Genomic DNA, 13455 nt, shown 5'->3' on the forward strand with positions numbered 1-13455 from the left:
TGTGTGCCCCCTAATGGTCCTATTATTATCTATGTATTATGTACTATTGGGCAGTGCCCCACAATATTTTTGTATCTGGGGACCGGCTGCATCTAAGTTTTTTTCCAGGAGCCGGGTAACCCTCATACTATGGTGCCCCACAAATACTCCATATCTAACCCCAACCCATATAATGTCCCATTTCCTGCAGCGCCCTCTAATAGTGCACCGCTATTGTCCCCTAATGCCCCCAGCAGTGCTCCCCCTAATGCAATGCCCCCAGCGGTGCTTCCCCAATGCAATGCTCCCAGCAGTGCTCCCCCAATATAATGTCCCCAGCAGTGCTCCCCCAATGAAATGACCCCAGCAGTGCTCCCCTTAATGCAATACCCCCAGCAGTGCTCCCCCTATGCAATGACCCCAGCAGTGCTCCCCCTAATGCAATGTCCCCAGCAGTGCTCCCCCAATGCAATGACCCCAGTAGTGCTCCCCCCAATGAAATGACCCCAGCAGTGCTCCCCCAATGCAATGTCCCCAGCAGTGCTCCCCCTAATGCAATGTCCCCAGCAGTGCTCCCCCTAATGCAATGACCCCAGCAGTGCTCCCCCAATGCAATGCCCCCAGCAATGCCCCCAGCAATGTCCCCAGTTGTGCTCCCGCCCAATGAAATGACCCCAGCAGTGCTCCCCCAATACAATGTCCCCAGTAGTGCTCCCCCCAATGAAATGACCCCAGCAGTGCTCCCCCAATACAATGCCCCCAGCAGTGCTCCCCCAATACAATGTCCCCAGCAGTGCTCCACCCAGTGCAATGTCCCCAGCAGTGCTCCCCCAATGAAATTACCCCAGTAGTGCTCCCCCCAATGAAATGCCCCCAGCAGTGCTCCCCCCAATGAGATGCCCCCAGCGATGCACCCCCAATTCAATGTCCCCAGCAGTGCTCCCCCCAATGCAATGTCCCAGCAGTGCTCCCCCAATGCAATGACCCCAGTAGTGCTCCCCCAATGCAATGACCCCAGCAGTGCTCCCCCAATGAAATGACCCCAGCAGTGCTCCCCCCCAATACAATGTCCCCAGCAGTGCTCCCCCCAATGCAATGACCCCAGCAGTGCTCCCCCAATACAATGACCCCAGCAGTGCTCCCCCTAATGCAATGACCCCAGCAGTGCTCCCCCAATACAATGTCCCCAGCAGTGCTCCCCCAATGAAATGTCCCCAGCAGTGCTCCCCCAATACAATGTCCCCAGCAGTGCTCCCCCAATGCAATGTCCCCAGCAGTGCTCCCCCAATGCAATGTCCCCAGCAGTGCTCCCCCAATGCAATGTCCCCAGCAGTGCTCCCCCAATGCAATGTCCCCAGCAGTGCTCCCCCCAATGAAATGCCCCCAGCGGTGCTCCCCCCAATGCAATGCCCCCAGGGGTGCTCCCCCCAATGCAATCTCCCCAGCAGTGCTCCCCCAATGCAATAACCCCAGCAGTGCTCCCCCAATGCAATGACCCCAGCAGTGCTCCCCCAATGAAATCACCCCAACAGTGCTCCCCCAATGCAATGTCCCCAGCAGTGCTCCCCCAATGCAATGACCCCAGTAGTGCTCCCCCCAATGAAATGCCCCCAGCGGTGCTCCCCCCAATGAGATGCCCCCAGCGATGCACACCCAATACAATGTCCCCAGCAGTGCTCCCCCCAATGCAATGTCCCCAGCAGTGCTCCCCCAATGAAATGACCCCAGCAGTGCTCCCCCAATGCAATGTCCCCAGCAGTACTCCCCCAATGCAATGACCCCAGCAGTGCTCCCCCAATGCAATGACCCCAGCAGTGCTCCCCCAATGCAATGACCCCAGCAGTGCTCCCCCAATATAATGTCCCCAGCAGTGCTCCCCCAATGCAATGTCCCCAGCAGTACTCACCCAATGCAATGACCCCAGCAGTGCTCCCCCAATGCAATGACCCCAGCAGTGCTCCCCCTAATGCAATGTCCCCAGCAGTGCTCCCCCTAATACAATGTCCCCAGCAGTGCTCCCCCAGTGAAATGCCCCCAGCGGTGCTCCCCCTAATGCAATGACCCCAGCAGTGCTCCCCCAAAGCAATGACCCCAGCAGTGCTCCCCCAATGCAATGACCCCAGCAGTGCTCCCCCAATGCAATGACCCCAGCAGTGCTCCACAAATACAATGTCCCCAGCAGTGCTCCCCAATGCAATGACCCCAGCAGTGCTCCCCCCTTTTGAAATGTCCCCAGCAGTGCTCCCCCCAATGAAATGTCCCCAGCAGTGCTCCCCCCAATGAAATGTCCCCAGCAGTGCTCCCCCCAATGCAATGCCCCCAGCAGTGCTCCCCCCAATGCAATGTCCCCAGCAGTGCTCCCCCAATACAATACCCCCAGCAGTGCTCCCCAAATATAATGTCCCCAGCCGTGCTCCCCCAATGCAATGACCCCAGTAGTGCTCCCCCCAATGCAATGTCCCCAGCAGTGCTCCCCCAATGCAATGACCCCAGCAGTGCTCCCCCAATGCAATGACCCCAGCAGTGCTCCCCCAATACAATGACCCCAGCAGTGCTCCCCCAATGCAATGACCCCAGCAGTGCTCCCCCAATGCAATGTCCCCAGCACTGCTCCCCCAATGAAATCACCCCAGCAGTGCTCCCCTAATGCAATGTCCCCAGCAGTGCTCCCCCAATGAAATCACCCCAGCAGTGCTCCCCTAATGCAATGTCCCCAGCAGTGCTCCCCCAATGCAATGTCCTCAGCAGTGCTCCCCCAATGCAATGACCCCAGTAGTGCTCCCCCCAATGAAATGCCCCCAGCGGTGCTCCCCCCAATGAGATGCCCCCAGCGATGCACCCCCAATACAATGTCCCCAGCAGTGCTCCCCCCAATGCAATGTCCCCAGCAGTGCTCCCCCCAATGCAATGTCCCCAGCAGTGCTCCCCCAATGAAATGACCCCAGCAGTGCTCCCCCAATGCAATGTCCCCAGCAGTACTCCCCCAATGCAATGACCCCAGCAGTGCTCCCCCAATGCAATGACCCCAGCAGTGCTCCCCCCCAATACAATGTCCCCAGCAGTGCTCCCCCAGTGAAATGCCCCTAGCGGTGCTCCCCCTAATGCAATGACCCCAGCAGTGCTCCCCCAAAGCAATGACCCCAGCAGTGCTCCCCCAATGCAATGACCCCAGCAGTGCTCCCCCAATGCAATGATCCCAGCAGTGCTCCCCCAATGCAATGACCCCAGCAGTGCTCCCCAAATACAATGTCCCCAGCAGTGCTCCCCAATGCAATGACCCCAGCAGTGCTCCCCCCCTTTGAAATGTCCCCAGCAGTGCTCCCCCCAATGAAATGTCCCCAGCAGTGCTCCCCCCAATGAAATGTCCCCAGCAGTGCTCCCCCCAATGCAATGTCCCCAGCAGTGCTCCCCCAATACAATGTCCCCAGCAGTGCTCCCCCAATGCAATGTCCCCAGCAGTGCTCTCCCCCAATGCAATGTCCCCAGCAGTGCTCCCCTACAATGCAATGTCCCCAGCAGTGCTCCCCCAATATAATGACCCCAGCAGTGCTCCCCCAATACAATACCCCCAGCAGCGCTCCCCCTATTGCAATGCCCCCAGCGGTGCTTCCCCAATGAGATGTCCCCAGCGGTGCTCCCCCCAATGCAATGCCCCGAGCGGTGCTCCCCAATGCAATGCCCCCAGCAGTGCTCCCCAATGCAATGCCCCCAGCAATGCCCCCAGCAGTGCTCCCCAATGCAATGCCCCCAGCGGAGCTCCCCCCAATGAGATGCCCCCAGCGATGCACCCCCAATACAATGACCCCAGCAGTGCTCCCCCAATGCAATGACCCCAGCAGTACTCCCCCAATGAAATGAAACCAGCAGTGCTCCCCCAATGCAATGACCCCAGCAGTGCTCCCCCAATGCAATGACCCCAGCAGTGCTCCCCCAATGCAATGACCCCAGCAGTGCTCCTCCACTACAATGTCCCCAGCAGTGCTCCCCAATGCAATGACCCCAGCAGTGCTCCCCCCCATTGAAATGTCCCCAGCAGTGCTCCCCCCAATGAAATGTCCCCAGCAGTGCTCCCCCCAATGCAATGCCCCCAGCAGTGCTCCCCAAAATGCAATGTCCCCAGCAGTGCTCCCCCCAATGCAATGTCCCCAGCAGTGCTCCCCCCCAATGCAATGTCCCCAGCAGTGCTCCCCCAATATAATGCCCCCAGCAGTGCTCCCCCAATACAATACCCCCAGCAGTGCTCCCCCAATACAATACCCCCAGCAGTGCTCCCCCCAATGCAATGTCCCCAGCAGTGCTCCCCCAATGCAATGACCCCAGCAGTGCTCCCCCAATACAATGTCCCCAGCAGTGCTCCCCCAATGCAATGTCCCCAGTATTGCTCCCCCCAATGAAATGTCCCTAGCAGTGCTCCCCCCAATGAAATGTCCCCAGCAGTGCTCCCCTCCAATACAATGTCCCCAGCAGTGCTCCCCCAATGCAATGACCCCAGCAGTGCTCCCCCCCCAATACAATGTCCCCAGCCGTGCTCCCCCAGTGAAATGCCCCCAGCGGTGCTCCCCCCAATGAGATGCCCTCAGCGATGCACTCTCAATACAATGTCCCCAGCAGTGCTCCCCCCAATGCAATGTCCACAGCAGTGCTCCCCCAATGAAATGACCCCAGTAGTGCTCCCCCAATGCAATGTCCCCAGCAGTACTCCCTCAATGCAATGACCCTAGCAGTGCTCCCCCCCAATACAATGTCCCCAGCAGTGCTCCCCCTAGTGTTCTGATTATTATGTGTAGTTCGCCCTCTACTGGTCTGATTATTATATGTAGTGTGTCCTCTAGTGGTCTGATTATTATATGTAGTGCGCCCTCTAGTGGTCTGATTATTATATGCAGTGTGCCCTCTAGTGGTCTGATTATTATATGCAGTGTGCCCTCTAGTAGTCTGATTATTATATGCAGTGTGTCCTCTAGTGGTCTGATTATTATATGTAGTGTGCCCTCTAGTGGTCTGATTATTATATGTAGTGTGCCCTCTAGTGGTCTGATTATTATATGCAGTGTTCCCTCTAGTGGTCTGATTATTATATGTAGTGTGCCCTCTAGTGGTCTGATTATTATATGTAGTGTGCCTTCTAGTGGTCTGATTAGTATATGCAGTGTTCCCTCTAGTGCTCTGATTATTATATGTAGTGTGCCCTCTAGTGGTCTGATTATTATATGCAGTGTGCCCTCTAGTGGTCTGATTATTATATGTAGTGTGCCCTCCAGTGGTCGTATTATTATATGTAGTGCGCCCTCTAGTGGTCTGATTATTATTTGTAGTGTGCCCTCTAGTGGTTTGATTATTATATGTAGTGTGCCCTCTAGTGGTCTGATTATTATATGCAGTGTGCCCTCTAGTGGTCTGATTATTATATGCAGTGTGCCCTCTAGTGGTCTGATTATTATATGCAGTGTGCCCTCTAGTGGTCTGATTATTATATGCAGTGTGCCCTCTAGTGGTCTGATTATTATATGCAGTGTGCCCTCTAGTGGTCTGATTATTATATGTAGTCCCCCCTATAGTGGTCTGATTATTATATGCAGTGTGCCCTCTAGTGGTCTGATTATTATATGCAGTGTTCCCTCTAGTGGTTTGATTATTATATGTAGTGTGCTCTCTAGTGGTCTGATTATTATATGTAGTGCGCCCTCTAGTGGTCTGATTATTATATGTAGTGTGCTCTCTAGTGGTCTGATTATTATATGTAGTGTGCCCTCTAGTGGTCTGATTATTATATGCAGTGTGCCCTCTAGTGGTCTGATTATTATATGCAGTATATCCTCTGAAAGAATAGGAGAGAAGATCCTGCTCTCAAGAGCTTACAATCTAACAACTGTGTACAATGTGATCAGCAGGGATGGACATGCGGCTCCTGAGCCACCAGCGATCATGTGACATGTATAACACTAGTGACTTTATGTAGTATGGGAGTTTGTTACAATGTTCTAGGTGAAGATGACATCATACATCATGAGTAGGTATAATAATTATTGATTGTAGGGCAGGATATCTCAGCCAATACTCTGCTCGTCCTATAGGGGGCAATCTCACCGATTATACCAAATTTCCTTATAGACAATAACACACGTAATTTATATGTAGTGTGCCCTCTAGTGGTCTGATTATTATATGTAGTGTGCCCTCCAGTGGTCTGATTATTATATGCAGTGTGTCCTCTAGTGGTCTGATTATTATATGTAGTGTGCCCTCTAGTGGTCTGATTATTATATGTAGTGTGCCCTCTAGTGGTCTGATTATTATATGTAGTGTGCCCTCTAGTGGTTTGATTATTATATGCAGTGTGCCCTCTAGTGGTTTGATTATTATATGCAGTGTGCCCTCTAGTGGTCTGATTATTATATGTAGTGTGCCCTCTAGTGGTCTGATTATTATATGTAGTGTGCCCTCTAGTGGTCTGATTATTATATGTAGTGTGCCCTCTAGTGGTCTGATTATTATATGCAGCGTGCCCTCTAGTGGTCTGATTATTATATGCAGTGTGCCCTCTAGTGGTCTGATTATTATATGCAGCGTGCCCTCTAGTGGTCTGATTATTATATACAGCGTGCCCTCTAGTGGTCTGATTATTATATGTAGTGTGCCCTCTAGTGGTCTGATTATTATATGTAGTGTGCCCTCTAGTGGTCTGATTATTATATGTAGTGTGCCCTCTAGTGGTCTGATTATTATATGCAGTGTGCCCTCTAGTGGTCTGATTATTATATGCAGTGTGCCCTCTAGTGGTCTGATTATTATATGTAGTGGGCCCTCTAGTGGTCTGATTATTATATGTAGTCCCCCCTATAGTGGTCTGATTATTATATGCAGTGTGCCCTCTAGTGGTCTGATTATTATATGCAGTGTTCCCTCTAGTGGTTTGATTATTATATGTAGTGTGCCCTCTAGTGGTCTGATTATTATATGCAGTGTGCCCTCTAGTGGTCTGATTATTATATGCAGTGTGCCCTCTAGTGGTCTGATTATTATATGCAGTGTGCCCTCTAGTGGTCTGATTATTATATGCAGTGTGCCCTCTAGTGGTCTGATTATTATATGCAGTGTGCCCTCTAGTGGTTTGATTATTATATGCAGTGTGCCCTCTAGTGGTCTGATTATTATATGCAGTGTGCCCTCTAGTGGTCTGATTATTATATGCAGTGTGCCCTCTAGTGGTCTGATTATTATATGCAGTGTGCCCTCTAGTGGTTTGATTATTATATGCAGTGTGCCCTCTAGTGGTTTGATTATTATATGCAGTGTGCCCTCTAGTGGTCTGATTATTATATGTAGTCCCCCCTATAGTGGTCTGATTATTATATGTAGTGTGCCCTCTAGTGGTCTGATTATTATATGTAGTGTGCCCTCTAGTGGTTTGATTATTATATGCAGTGTGCCCTCTAGTGGTCTGATTATTATATGTAGTCCCCCCTATAGTGGTCTGATTATTATATGTAGTGTGCCCTCTAGTGGTCTGATTATTATATGCAGTATATCCTCTGAAAGAATAGGAGAGAAGATCCTGCTCTCAAGAGCTTACAATCTAACAACTGTGTACAATGTGATCAGCAGGGATGGACATGCGGCTCCTGAGCCACCAGCGATCATGTGACATGTATAACACTAGTGACTTTATCTAGTATGGGAGTTTGTTACAATGTTCTAGGTGAAGATGACATCATACATCATGAGTAGGTATAATAATTATTGATTGTAGGGCAGGATATCTCAGCCAATACTCTGCTCGTCCTATAGGGGGCAATCTCACCGATTATACCAAATTTCCTTATAGACAATAACACAACGTAATTTCCCAGAAAAAAAGTGAATATTAAGATTTTTCCTCCATCATTGGCGGCTTTTTGCAGATCCTTGTCCTCCCTACTGCAGTCAGTAAACCCCAACCCTCAGCCTGATCACAAGGACAGGACCCGAACAAATGGTTTTGAGATGCCGTGAGTTAGTAGGATACACGCACACACCAGAGCTAGTCATGCTGACACACAGACTGAGCTGCTTCACACACATCATAGGGTCCTGGGGTACACAACACAATCATAGCACACAAAGGTCCAAATCCTCTACTATAATAAGATCATGAATTCTGTCTGCCTGCATCAACCACTAGGGGGAGCTCACTGCTAACTATCAGAAATTAATCCACCAGCAGAAAAGTGAGTGCAGCTCTAGAGTATAATACAGGATGTAACTCAGGATCAGTGCAGGATAAGTAATGTCATGTATGTACACAGTGACTGCACCAGCAGCAGAATAGTGAGTGCAGCTCTGGGGTATAATACAGGATGTAACTCAGGATCAATACAGGATAAGTAATGTCATGTATGTACACAGTGACTGCACCAGCAGCAGAATAGTGAGTGCAGCTCTGCAGTATAATACAGGATGTAACTCAGGATCAGTACAGGATAAGTAATGTCATGTATGTACACAGTGACTGCACCAGCAGCAGAATAGTGAGTGCAGCTCTGGAGTATAATACAGGATGTAACTCAGGATCAGTACAGGATAAGTAATGTCATGTATGTACACAGTGACTGCAGCTCTGGAGTATAATACAGGATGTAACTCAGGATCAGTACAGGATAAGTAATGTCATGTATGTACACAGTGACTGCACCAGCAGCAGAATAGTGAGTGCAGCTCTGGGGTATAGTACAGGATGTAACTCAGGATCAGTACAGGATAAGTAATGTTATGTATGTACACAGTGACTGCACCAGCAGCAGAATAGTGAGTGCAGCTCTGGGGTATAATACAGGATGTAACTCAGGATCAGTACAGGATAAGTAATGTCATGTATGTACACAGTGACTGCACCAGCAGCAGAATAGTGAGTGCAGCTCTGCAGTATAATACAGGATGTAACTCAGGATCAGTACAGGATAAGTAATGTCATGTATGTACACAGTGACTGCACCAGCAGCAGAATAGTGAGTGCAGCTCTGGGGTATAATACAGGATGTAACTCAGGATCAGTACAGGGTAAGTAATGTCATGCATGTACACAGTGACTGCACCAGCAGCAGAATAGTGAGTGCAGCTCCGGAGTAGAATACAGGATGTATCTCAGGGATCAGTACAGGATAAGTAATGTCATGTATGTACACAGTGACTACACCAGCAGCAGAATAGTGAGTGCAGCTCTGGGGTATAATACAGGATGTAACTCAGGATGAGTACAGGATAAGTAATGTCATGTATGTACACAGTGACTGCACCAGCAGCAGAATAGTGAGTGCAGCTCTGGAGTATAATACAGGATGTAACTCAGGATCAGTACAGGATAAGTAATGTCATGTATGTACACAGTGACTGCACCAGCAGCAGAATAGTGAGTGCAGCTCTGCAGTATAATACAGGATGTAACTCAGGATCAGTACAGGATAAGTAATGTCATGTATGTACACAGTGACTGCACCAGCAGCAGAATAGTGAGTGCAGCTCTGGGGTATAATACAGGATGTAACTCAGGATCAGTACAGGGTAAGTAATGTCATGCATGTACACAGTGACTGCACCAGCAGCAGAATAGTGAGTGCAGCTCCGGAGTAGAATACAGGATGTATCTCAGGGATCAGTACAGGATAAGTAATGTCATGTATGTACACAGTGACTACACCAGCAGCAGAATAGTGAGTGCAGCTCTGGGGTATAATACAGGATGTAACTCAGGATGAGTACAGGATAAGTAATGTCATGTATGTACACAGTGACTGCACCAGCAGCAGAATAGTGAGTGCAGCTCTGGAGTATAATACAGGATGTAACTCAGGATCAGTACAGGATAAGTAATGTCATGTATGTACACAGTGACTGCACCAGCAGCAGAATAGTGAGTGCAGCTCTGGGGTATAATACAGGATGTAACTCAGGATCAGTACAGGATAAGTAATGTCATGTATGTACACAGTGACTGCACCAGCAGCAGAATAGTGAGTGCAGCTATGGAGTATAATACAGGATGTAACTCAGGATCAGTACAGGATAAGTAATGTCATGTATGTACACAGTGACTGCACCAGCAGCAGAATAGTGAGTGCAGCTCTGGAGTATAATACAGGATGTAACTCAGGATCAGTACAGGATAAGTAATGTCATGTATGTACACAGTGACTGCACCAGCAGCAGAATAGTGAGTGCAGCTCTGGGGTATGATACATGATGTAACTCAGGATCAGTACAGGATATGTTGCTGGGCATTGTCTTACAGGTATATTACTTATAGGTGGCGCTAGTGAGGACGTGTCTCCTACATGTTGGGTGTCTGCTGGTTGCTGTCCCCTATAGCTGCCCCTATACAGCCGCCCTTTGCCCTCACAGATCAGTGTATTAGCGCCTGTTGCTCTCATGTTACACCTGAAATCCAGGGAATCGTCTTAGACACCTCTGTAAATAGCCGCTATTTTTAGTGATGGAGATGACATCGTCATGGAAACGAGCTGGTCAGTAATCCAAAAAGACTGAATTTAGATCAATCTATATAATCCATAAGTCTAATCCATAGGTGTTACACATCCCCCTCCTCAGTAAGACATATGTCCTGTAATAGTAACTCTGCTAATAGCCCCTTGTCCCCAGTCAGGAGGTGAAGGTCATAAGTTAGAGGTCACGAGCGTCCAGAGTGGAGGAGAAATCATGAAGATGCTATATACACTGTATGTACTGCGGCCCCCTCATTCAGTTACCCTGTGTCTCCCTCATACAGTTACCCTGCAGCGCCTCATACAGTTACCCCACGGCCCCCTCATACAGTTACCCTGCGGCCCCCTCATACAGTTACCCCGCGGCCCCCTCATACAGTTACCCTGTGTCTCCCTCATACAGTTACCCTGCAGCGCCTCATACAGTTACCCCACGGCCCCCTCATACAGTTACCCTGCGGCCCCCTCATACAGTTACCCCACGGCCCCCTCATACAGTTACCCCGCGGCCCCCTCATACAGTTACCCTGCGGCCCCCTCATACAGTTACCCCGCGGCCCCCTCATTCAGTTACCCTGTGTCTCCCTCATACAGTTACCCCGCGGCCCCCTCATACAGTTACCCTGTGTCTCCCTCATACAGTTACCCTGCAGCGCCTCATACAGTTACCCCACGGCCCCCTCATACAGTTACCCTGCGGCCCCCTCATACAGTTACCCCACGGCCCCCTCATACAGTTACCCCGCGGCCCCCTCATACAGTTACCCTGCGGCCCCCTCATACAGTTACCCCGCGGCCCCCTCATTCAGTTACCCTGTGTCTCCCTCATACAGTTACCCCACGGCCCCCTCATACAGTTACCCTGCGGCCCCCTCATACAGTTACCCCGCGGCCCCCTCATACAGTTACCCTGTGTCTCCCTCATACAGTTACCCTGCAGCGCCTCATACAGTTACCCCACGGCCCCCTCATACAGTTACCCTGCGGCCCCCTCATACAGTTACCCCACGGCCCCCTCATACAGTTACCCCGCGGCCCCCTCATACAGTTACCCTGCGGCCCCCTCATACAGTTACCCCGCGGCCCCCTCATTCAGTTACCCTGTGTCTCCCTCATACAGTTACCCCGCGGCCCCCTCATACAGTTACCCTGTGTCTCCCTCATACAGTTACCCTGCAGCGCCTCATACAGTTACCCCACGGCCCCCTCATACAGTTACCCTGCGGCCCCCTCATACAGTTACCCCACGGCCCCCTCATACAGTTACCCCGCGGCCCCCTCATACAGTTACCCTGCGGCCCCCTCATACAGTTACCCCGCGGCCCCCTCATTCAGTTACCCTGTGTCTCCCTCATACAGTTACCCCGCGGCCCCCTCATTCAGTTACCCTGTGTCTCCCTCATACAGTTACCCTGCAGCGCCTCATACAGTTACCCCACGGCCCCCTCATACAGTTACCCTGCGGCCCCTTATACAGTTACCCCGCGGCCCCCTCATACAGTTACCCCGCGGCCCCCTCATACAGTTACCCTGCAGCGCCTCATACAGTTACCCCACGGCCCCCTCATACAGTTACCCTGCGGCCCCCTCATACAGTTACCCCACGGCCCCCTCATACAGTTACCCCGCGGCCCCCTCATACAGTTACCCCGCGGCCCCCTCATACAGTTACCCCGCGGCCCCCTCATACAGTTACCCTGCGGCCCCCTCATACAGTTACCCTGCGGCCCTTTCATACAGTTACCCCGCGGCCCCCTCATACAGTTACCCTGCAGCGCCTCATACAGTTACCCTGCGGCCCCCTCATACAGTTACCCTGCGGCCCCCTCATACAGTTAACCCGCAGCCCCCTCATACAGTTACCCTGCAGCGCCTCATACAGTTACCCCGCGGCCCCCTCATACAGTTACCCTGCAGCGCCTCATACAGTTACCCCGCGGCCCCCTCGTACATTTACCCTGCGGCCCCCTCGTACATTTACCCTGCGGCCCCCTCGTACATTTACCCTGCGGCCCCCTCGTACATTTACCCTGCGGCCCCCTCGTACATTTACCCTGCCGCCCCCTCGTACATTTACCCTGCGGCCCCCTCATACATTTACCCTGCGGCCCCCTCATACATTTACCGTGCGGCCCCCTCATACATTTACTCTCTGCATCACACATACATTAAACCTTCCAACCCCACATATTAACCCTATGACCCCCATACATTGCCCCTGCGTAGCTCATACATTAAGACTGTTGCCTTCCGACATTCCCTAATATGTTGACCCTGTGTTCACCCTAAATTTACCCTGTATCGGTCATACAGTTACCCTGTACATTTATCATGTAATACATACATTGCCAACAAAACAAGAGCTGCAGGTTACATCCTGTGATTTGCAAACTATGGGATACATGCCACGTCTCTAGGGGGCACCCCACCCCAGTACATGATCATACTCGTAGGAGTGTTCCTATTATTTGACGGCAAGCAGAGATCTTAAAAATGGAGAGGAATCTAAACATCAAGCATATTCAAAAGTGCCTACAGAGATCTTCAGGGGCGGGAACTATGCAATGATAATATACGTTCAGATGGAAAACCCTTACCTTGACACAGAGCCATATAGAGATCCTTGGGGGCGGGGCTGGCTGCAAAACCATGTTAAATCACTCCCATATTATGCACCTATTAGAGGAACTACAAGTCCCAGCAACTTGGAGATTGTATAGGAATAGTATACATACAGATGGCAAGCCCTGACACAGTTGTATGGTGATCCTCGGGGGCGGGTCTAAAACGCTGTGGCCCAAAACTACGCCAAAGAGCAGTCCTATTAGATGGTTAAGGACTATAAATCCTAGCATCTCATGGGTGGTCTAGTGGTGACATGCAGCAGGAGCCGCTCTATGGTGTCTTGAGCCCTCTCTACTCTCCGCGTACCCCTCCCCCTACACAGGATGTTATTACGCCGCGATAATAACAATATACGTAAGGGTAAAACATTAATCCG

At 50.9% G+C, this 13455-nt stretch overlaps 1 protein-coding gene across 1 annotated transcript in view; it reads left to right on the plus strand.

Moving 5' to 3' along the window:
• MOGAT2 (monoacylglycerol O-acyltransferase 2) overlaps positions 1 to 13455 on the plus strand; it is a 47484-nt gene that overhangs the window by 11802 nt on the left and 22227 nt on the right. The gene's annotated exons all lie outside the window — the stretch shown is intronic.

This window comes from Engystomops pustulosus, chromosome 2 (assembly GCF_040894005.1).
Source record: "Engystomops pustulosus chromosome 2, aEngPut4.maternal, whole genome shotgun sequence".
Classification (NCBI taxonomy): domain Eukaryota; kingdom Metazoa; phylum Chordata; class Amphibia; order Anura; family Leptodactylidae; genus Engystomops; species Engystomops pustulosus.